We start from the raw sequence: 10,168 nt of genomic DNA, 5'->3' as shown, positions 1-10,168 counted from the left end.
TCTATGAGAAAACCTTCTGGTCTTCTATGAGAAGACCTTCTGGTCTTCTATGAGGAGATCTTCTGGTCTTCTATGAGATGATATAAAAACGAAGACCTTCTGGTCTTCTATGAGAAGACCTTCTGGTCTTCTATGAGAAGACCTTCTGGTCTTCTATGAGAAGACCTTCTGGTCTTCTATGAGAAGAAGACCTGCTTCTTCTGCCCTGCTATGAGAATACCATCTGGTTTACAACAAGAAAACCTTATGGTGTTCTATGAGGTATGGTGCTGATCAATGGGCCTCCTGACGTCGGGACCTTATTAGAATAAGTTTTTTTAGCAAAGGTACCGAAATGCTAAACTGACGCTACTTCGGTTGAAAAATGTTCTAAGAATCATGAAAAATGTGTAGAACCTTTAAATGGAACCTTTTTCAAAACATGGACCTACAAAATTTTATAAAAAAAAGTTTTTCGCTTTCCAAAGGAAACAGAATATCAAATTACAGCCACTTTGCTTGGAAATGAGGCGGAACCTTTCTATGAATGCTATTAAAAAAATTGATCTATAATGGGATTTTTTGAACTTGTGTGTTTTTACCAAATTGCAGACACTTCGGTAGATTCCAAAAATGGATGGGGGATGATGCAATGTCAAATTACCGCAACTCCAAAATGGGTCTACACTTTTTAAATTGCAGATAATGGGGTGTTATCGTTATTTGGGTTCCATTCCAAAAATGGGCCGATTTTTGTCATTTCAATAGCAAACATCCTAGTCAACAATAGCAACCTATGTGGATTTTTTTAAAGCTCTATTTAAAATATTGCAATGTTTTTGTTGATTTCAAAAGACTTCCGTCTGCACTCGGATCTGACTATATCGATATAGAATTTCGAGGTTTTACGAACAAAGTATTTTACACTCCACCTTTTGGTGGAGGATATAAAAATGAATCCCATGAAACTTATTACCAAAAAATTTAAGAAATCAAGAACTAACAACAATTACCCTCCATTATAAAAACTACAAAACAATTAACAAACAAAAAAATTACCACATGGCCTGTTTGTCTACGATTTGGCTGGAGGGACGCTCGCTAAGCACGCACTTCACTCAGCAAGCAAATCAAATACAATTTTAATTTGAGTTTATTTGATTTGTTAGCAAAGAAATACAGAAGAGACACACTTTGAGTCTATTAATGGAAATCAAATAAAAAAACATTTAAAAGTACGAAGGTCGGTAACGGCAAAAAGTCTAGAACTCAGTGAGTTGTTTGGCTCCCTGAGATGAGGAAGAAGTCGTATGGATCAATTGCTAACATTGTTTTCTTTCCCCGCCCAGCAAATTTACAACAGATTGCCGCCTTCTTGCCTATATAATTCAATTGTTTACTCCACAATCCAAGACGTTTCATGATTCACTGCTACAATAATGCGTTGCTGTGATGTGCTGCTCGTTCCCTCTTCTTGCAAAATTCCCGATTGCTTTTATCAATTCCACAACACATGTGTAGAGCGGACGTTACAAGCAGAATTGAAAAAAAACTGATATTGAAAGTCCCGCCAATTTTTTCTCGCTCAATCTTATTTTTTAAGAACTGGGAATTAATCTGCATTAGTGGAAAGGAAGATATGCATATATGTTTCACTAAGACCTTGTTAATAAGCAATGATAAATTGTTTATCAAAACCAACTTAATGTGGAGAGGAATGGGAGATATATTAAGTCTTAAGGGACTAAAGAGACCCGAAGTAAAATGGATCGACCTCTACGGGCCTGGGATCATTGATTGGGGAAAGTCAATGGTTGGGGCTACCAACTGAAATATTTATTTAAACCATACAAAATACCTCAAAAATCCAGTTCAATTTAAATTTTGAAACTATTCGCATTTTTTAAAGGAAGATCTTACGATTTAATATATCTTTTCCTACAAAATATTTAATGTGCTACAACAAGCAGCCCCATAACTCAAGCGTTTCAGGTTATGCAATTCGCTATTTTCATTCTTATGTTGAGAAGCAGAAAATTTAGCACAGCCCAAATAATTAAAATAGACACAACACCACTCTGATAATGATGAGGACAAAATAAACATACTTAAAATGTATGTAATCATCAAAAATATGCAAAAAAAAAAAAAAAAAAAAAAAAACATACCAAGGCAAAGAGTATGCAAAGTAGAAGAAAATAGATAAAAATATTCTCCGCAGGGATCATCTAAAAAGGCAGGCAAATATTCCGCCAAAAATTAGCGACATAATATAACTGAAAATGGGAACAAATTGGGCTCAATCGTATTTATGTTGTCTTAGAACCTTAGAGGAAAATTAGCAAAAATAAAAAATAAATGGAACCCCCAAAAAATCTAAAAAATAAATGAAAAACGAATCAAAACAAATTTCGAAATAAGAACAAACTAAATATAGACGATTCGCATACATACATATACATAGATGGATGTTGATACGAAATGAATTAAAAATGTACATACATATATTTATGTATGAGCGTACCAATCGCGACAACATTTTTTGCTCACTAGCAGATTAGTCAGCCAAAATGAGAATCCCACAAAGACGATATTTCTGTTTTCGATTTTTTTTTCTGATTAACAAAATATTCGCATTCACAAACGTTTTTTTTTTTTTGGTTCTCGTGAAACAAGTCACACGATGCGATCAACAGACATAAAAATGAAATTTATTTTTTTATTCATTATTATGAAAAAACAACAACTGTACTTGAGAAAATGTTTCAATATTAAAATCATACATAAATTTTGTAAAATTATTGAAGGTTATAACAGCGAATAATACTACGACCTCAGTCGTTTATTTTATGATTGATATAAATTTATAGGTTAGAATTAAATATTAAACATATAAACAGTTTGAGAAAACTCATATACAAATATTTTTCAATGTTAAGATGCATGTATTAAAACATAACTGAACCTGCAGGCAGTAAGACCAAGTTATAGTTAAAGTTGAAGAACTTCAATATCTCTAGATCATTTACGTTACCAGAAATTGATATATTGGTATAGAATGGATATAAGAGCTGAAATTGGATTAAACTGAAAAAAGGACAACTTTGTTCGAAATTGCAGACGATTTTCGAAAATAAGGCACTTCTCAAAATATGCATTTGACTGCAGTCAATACAACAAAAGCAATTCATGTAGGTTTGAAACTATTATTGACGCCCCAAAAATTCTTCCGCCTTTGACTCATACTAATGTGGTTGCCTTGTCACGCTCTGTAAATATCTATAGAAGTACAACATTAGCGACTATAACCCCCATCTCAACATTTATTCTTTAAATTCTCAATTAACAGCCGAAGAAGGATGGCTTAGCTGTTCGACAGAGGATTCCGGATTGACCGGAAGTATGACAATCATTGATAACACTTATTCCCATCTATGGATAAGCTAGGATCATGGCTTAAATCTGCAAATAGATCGTTGTATTTTTTGAGTTCGTCCGCTTTGTGGGTTGGCGATCCTATGGATGCAAACATTTTGATTCTCCTTCTTTAAATGTTTCTAAGTAGTAGTTTGTTGTGAAGCGGCACCCTGTTGAGGCTATAGTGAAGTAGTTCTTTTACTTTATCTTCTCCAGTTGTTAAATTTTGCTAAAAAGGTTTTTGAATACAAAACCAAAATATGATGCGCCAACTGCTCGACTGGATGATCAAAATGTTACAATATAAGCAAATGTTTATTTAGATATTTGTTAATTGGTCTTTTTTGGAAATATTGTAGTCTGGGACCTATATCGGTAAGCAATAGCAAGGTAAAACTCCTTGTACATTAGAACTTTTTACCGGGTTAACCTACTTTATGAGGATTTATTTGACATATATGCAAAGGAAATGGCAATTGAAACCCACTAGGTTAACGAAATCCGGTTAAATGTAAACGTACTGTAATTGGTATCCTAATGAAGTTTAAATTTCACAACGTTCCGTGTGACAAGTAAACAAATTTTCGTTAAGGACAGTAACTCAATAAATTTTCCGCTAATTATATCCATTCCGCTAATGTGAGACACTATGAACTAACACTTTACCAGCCTGAAATTGAATTTAATATTAGTTAGTTCCTGACACCAAATGATCCGTTTACCTGACCAATCTGTCGTTATATATTCCTATAGGCCATATGTACATTTCCCATATTATTGGTAAATTCGGTCAAGTCGTGAAAGAATAACAGTCATTAGGGACAAAATGTCTACCTAGTCTCATAGTGACATACCAAGTCCTTGTGTTGGGAAATCTTAATTGATTGTAATCTCCTATTTTTACACATAATTTAACTACATTTTCTTTAGCATTCATTCTTACCTAGTCTACCTGAAATAGCATAAAGAGACATTAGGTTTAACTTTGTAAACTACACTTACATTAATATCGTTACGCTTATTAGAGCACCAGAAAAAAACTAATCATATGGTGTGTTCCCATACTGCAATAAGCTACTAGATTTTACTACTTGCAGGATCTGGAATAGACCAATAATTTTACTAAAAACTTCGTTCCACAGATGATCATTACGGATTCACCTAACATTGACAAAATGGGCAGAACATTTACAATAGTACGTGTTATTACAACAACAACATGTTGGAATTTGAAATGATTTTCCAATATCCTTTTAGTGATCCCTCCTACCAGATGTTTCTTATTCATTTAAATACTACATATGTAACTATTTCCGGTATTGGCAACACTTAAGTCCTTTTTACGTGGCTCATATTTCTTTCATTCTATGGAAAAGGAACTATGTAGTTATATGTTACAATGTGAAGAACTCAATTGTATAATCACAAATTCCCTGACATGAAGGCATATTCATTAACGTTTTGTCGATGGTGTCAACACCCTTTTAAGCGCTAAATTTAATTAATTTGTAATCCTGCCTGCACGTCTGCAATACGATAAAAATATACATTTAATTCATAACCTACTCTTATTTCATATATTTACCCTTTTAGTATTGACTAAAATTCCCAATATCAACCATTATGATAATTCTTTAGATTACATCTAGTCTCGCCTATCATCTCAAATCGACTTGAACGATAAAAATACTTCAGGTTTTACATTATAAATAATACTAGTATAAATTATTTACCTTTAACTTCATTTGTAACACCTTATTCTGGGATTTCAACATTAAATTAAAGTTTAATCCAATTTCACAATATTCCTTTTATTAATTTTCCTTCAAACAGCATTTACAATTTTCCCCTAATCACTGCAATTTGTCTAAACGCTCTTTGAACGACTATAAAATGTATTGGCAACTCTAAATTCTGTCACTCACTCGCTCTCTCTCCCTCTCTTTTCAGCCCTTTCACCAAACAAGCCAGCCAAACGGCATTCCTTGAACACACATGTTCATGGTTGAAATTCTCAGCAAAAAAAAACACAAGGCAAAAAGCGAAAAAGAAAAACAAACAAATGAAATGCAACACACCACCGCCATAACAAATAGGGGGGAACATTTGGCATGCTGGATGGAGGTCTGCAAGCAGGCTGGCACACGACAGTTGTAATAACATTTTCCAAGCCAATAATATAAACAAAAAAAATACACTATTGGCTGAAACTAGTTTTCCAACATTCTTGCATATTTTTGTTTGCTATATGTACGTCAAATAAGACGCTCAGCTTGCTCAGGCAGGCAAGCAAACAACTGCATGGTGGCGGCAGTTGGCTATTAGAAAAAAAAAACACTCAATACACAACAGGGATATCAAGCAGTAATGCAACAAACAATCAAGCAAACCAACAACAACAAATTATACATTCATTTGTGTTTCTTCTTTTAATTACAAAAACAGCAACAATACAGCGGCTGGCTAGACATGGCCATACAAAAAAAAAAACTAAAAGAAAAAGTGAAGCACTAAAAATGCGGTCATCGATAGATTTTATGTTTCTTGTTGTTGGGAGTTGATTATCACAATTGATAATGATTTTTAAATACCACTTACTTTTTTTAAATACAAAAATTATGATGTTATAGCGTGTTCTATTTTAAAAATTGAACACCAGACTATTCCTTTTTTAGTAGTACTTTTTTTCTTTCAAGATTTTTCTATATATATTTATTTCACTTTTGAGTTTTTTTTGCACTCGGTTTGCGCTTTTTCACAATTTGTTTATTTTCTTTTATATTCTTATTCACTTTTTTGCGGGGCCTTATTATTTGTTTGCGATGTGTGCCCAGTTAGTCATCAATTGTTTCAGAATTTGTATTTCCTTTTTTGCACATTAATTTATATTTTATTTTCTGCGTTTTTTGTTCTTTTCTCTTATTGAACAACACACGCGCAACTCAAACGCTTTGCGAGAGTACAGCAACGTCCGTTCAAATCAATTAAAAATATGCGAATGAAAATGACAAGCGCATACCTAGAGCTGACAAACAATGGGAGGGCATTATCGATAAGTGAATATCGATTGTTATTGCCAGCAGTATCGATATTTAACAATGGGGTTCGTTTCATGTCATACAAATAATGTATTGTTTAGATAAATGTGATAAAAATTGTAAATTTTAATTATTTTTGTTCAATATTTGAAAAAAATTATAGATAATAAATAACGTCTGTTTATTATATCCTCCAGCAAGATATGGAGTATATAATAAATTTGTCATTTCAGAATATGCATCGGAAACATCACGAAGGAAAAAGGTGTTATCGTCGTAAAAAAACAGTAGATTCTTGTAGTACGGAAACAGTATATATGTTTCATGATCAGAATCAAATCCTATATCCTTTAGACTTGAAGATGTAAAAATATCATCCTATTTACGATAGAGCTTTGAAATTTTGCACACACATTGCTATTATGGATTTTTGGTATTGCAAATTGTCCACTGAAAATTCCATAAAGTATACATATTCTTGATCTGAGTAGAAAATTTTAAACCACTAAATTGACCTGTTCCCGTACCGCAAGAATCTACTATTTTTTACTACGATAAATCTTTTTTCCTTTATGATATCGGAAAAAATAGTAAAAACTCGTAGAACAGGAACATACCATACATTGTAACATTTAAGGTAGAGCTCTTAGCATGTTTAATACTGAAAATGAGTCCAAATCGATCAAAGTTATATATAGCTCGCATTTTCAACCGAAATGCCTCCAATTCTTACAAAAAACAAATTTCAATACCATTTGAAGAAGAAGATATCATTATATAGAGCGGTATGGTAATAACGATGACCATTTTAATTAATTCTTGGTCTGTTCCCCCACTGCATTAATTCACTACTTTTTACTACGATAACAAATTGTCCTTTATGATATCGAAAAAAATTGTATAAAGTCTGCTTTTCCACAGGCAGATTTTTATTTGGCAAATTTTTTGTTTTCTCTTTTGAAATTTTCGCTTGCTTTTCCATTAGCAAATTTTTCTTTGCCAAATTTGCGAATCAAAATACAAAAGAAAGAAAAAACGTAAATAGTGTTTGCATTTTAAAGATTTTTTAATATTTTATTTATTTTTTATATATTTTATTATATAAATTGCAAAAATTAAAAATTAAATTTCACTTGCACAAATTAAAGCAACAGGTTTGTAAACAAAATCTGACTGTGTGTCAGTAAAGCGAATAGGTTCAAAAGGAAATGTCAACAAAATTGTTTTCAACGAACAGAGCAAAGCAGAATTTGCGTGTACGGCAAATTCTGAACAGGCAAATTTTTGTTTTTCTTCCTCGCACCCCTCTCGCCTGCAAACTCAGTATTTGCCAAATAAAAATTTGCCTGTGGAAAAGCAGACAAAGTAGTAGATTCTTACAGTACGGGAACAGACCATCTATGTGAGTATTTTCTCCTTCGAGCCGAGCCAGGAGAAGAACCTGCGTACCCACCATTATGCGTTTCGCCTTTCGTTCGGCTCATCAGTTTATGTCACAATTGATGCGAAATTACATCCGCGTATTAACTTCAAATTTTTCAGGGTTCGACATTTGTCTTCACTTTCCATTTCATTGTAAATTTTCAATCGTAAAATTTTATATTATTGTAAAGTAGACAGAATGAGGCTATGTATTGAACAATAAATAATCCGGATGGCCTCCGGGGCTTTGCTGGTACATGCAAGAATCTACTGAATTTTACAATTATTGTCGATATCACAAAGGAAAAAAAATTGGCCTGTTTCAGAACCTGGAAGAATGTAAAATTTTTTACTACGATAACAATTTTTTCTTTATGATATCGAAGAAAATAGTACAAATTAGTACATTTTTGCAGTACGGGAACAGACCAATTGTTATCATGTTGTGGCGTTTTTGCATTTTTCGTCAACAATCACTAACAGATCCAGTTTCGGCAAATTTATTAATCTATTTCTTTACGGTAAACTCTTTTGGAGCATTATTGTGACCCAGCGAACGGTAGCGGCGAAACTTCCACCACAATTGTTCAAGTTTGGACAATGACCCTCCGATAAGGCCAGATGATTTCACCCGAGCTGTCAAAATGCTTTCAATTTTGATTTAATTGTATAAAAACGTAAAAAAAGTTTGACATTAGTGGAATTTTCAATAAAAATTGCCGATAATATTTGATTCCCACACGACCTATTTAATGGATATTGTTAGGGACGATGGTGGCGTTCAGTGTTGATGTTACGACCTGAACGCCACAACAGGGATCTGGCCACCGAACAACCATGTTTCTTTTGATGATAATCTGTCAATATCAGATATAATATTGACCGATATTTTTAGCGGCGCTTGGTAGTGGTGTAGGGTATCATATGGTAGGTTCCGTACGACTATATTGTTCACCTCTCTGTTTTTAAAGTGTGTTTATACTTAAAAAATGCAATCAAATTCCATTAATAGGAACAATGAATGATTGCGCGAACAACATTAAGGGCTAAGCAGAATGCTCGCGTTGAGCGTTTTTTGTTATCGCGTTAACGCACGCAAAAAGTTAAAATATATTTAACTCCGAAGGGCAGCGCACATCAACTTCGAGCGTTTGTGTTATCGTTTCCTTGTGGTTGTTGTATTTTCGATAACACATAACGCAACGGATGGCTCAACGCGAGCATTCTGCTTAGCCCTTTAGTCTGCACCATGGCACAATGAATAGGTAGTCCATTTAGCGCAGCTGATGTCTTGCTTAACTGTCAAAGTGGGTAATTTCTACTTGAATTCGATGTGCAGTGTTGCCAACCATTTGAAATATTATATGGAAAATTTGACAGATAATCGAGACAAAAACAAAGGTTTTTGTTGGTATACATCACCTTATTATTGCATCATGGTCTGTACATTGTATAACGATATATAAATATCGATATTTTACCTGTGGTTAGTGTTGCCAACTACTTAGTTACAATATGGTATTTGCGAGTTATTGTGGACACTAACCATGGCAATATGTGTAGTTAGTACAAAAGGTGTATCGTAACGCACATGGGATTTGTTCAATCAAATTGTACGTATTGCAAAGGTTCATAAAAGACAAATTCAACTAGTTTATTTTTTAAGAAACGCGATTTATTTCATTAATTTATTTTTCATTATCACAATATATATTTTTATTACTTATTTATGGCTGTAATGGTCTCATATACATCCGTATACAAAATATTCCATATTTCGGTAAAATACCACATTGGCTGATACACTGTAGCTGTGTTTAGTAAAGATTCAGTTAAATGTTTAAGTTGAAATATTTTGTAGCATACTTTCAGGCAGAAAGTTCTCGACAATGCCATAGTGAATACGTCGGCAGGGGTGTAAAGCGGTCTATAGGGAGTATCTTCTCGACTGACACCCCTACACCCAATCAAACACCATGGGTCTTCTCCAAAAGTATAACTCCCTAGCGCTGGGGTGTTATGCGAACGCTTGCCCATCAGCGTGTACGGTTCACAACCAAGATACCGAATGTATTCGAACAAAGCCTCATCGATATAAGGGCTTCACCTCATACAGACATACATTTTAATTTGATCCGACACAGTGAATCTCTCTTTAGCATTATTGAGGAATTCGGGAGTTTCTGTCAGAGACATGATAGCATCCCGACTTACCTCTAGACAACAGGGGCCGTCAAGCATGTCCGTTGGTTATGATTGCTCTTCAATGGTGGAAATGCCAGTAGAGTGTCGACTTTAGCCGACAAGCCGGT

The sequence above is a fragment of the Musca vetustissima genome, unplaced genomic scaffold, assembly GCF_032173495.1.
Source record: "Musca vetustissima isolate MV318-11 ecotype Yass unplaced genomic scaffold, APGP_CSIRO_Mvet_v1 utg73050, whole genome shotgun sequence".
Classification (NCBI taxonomy): domain Eukaryota; kingdom Metazoa; phylum Arthropoda; class Insecta; order Diptera; family Muscidae; genus Musca; species Musca vetustissima.
The sequence above is the reverse complement of the archived record's forward strand: the minus strand, read 5'-3'. Positions refer to the sequence as shown.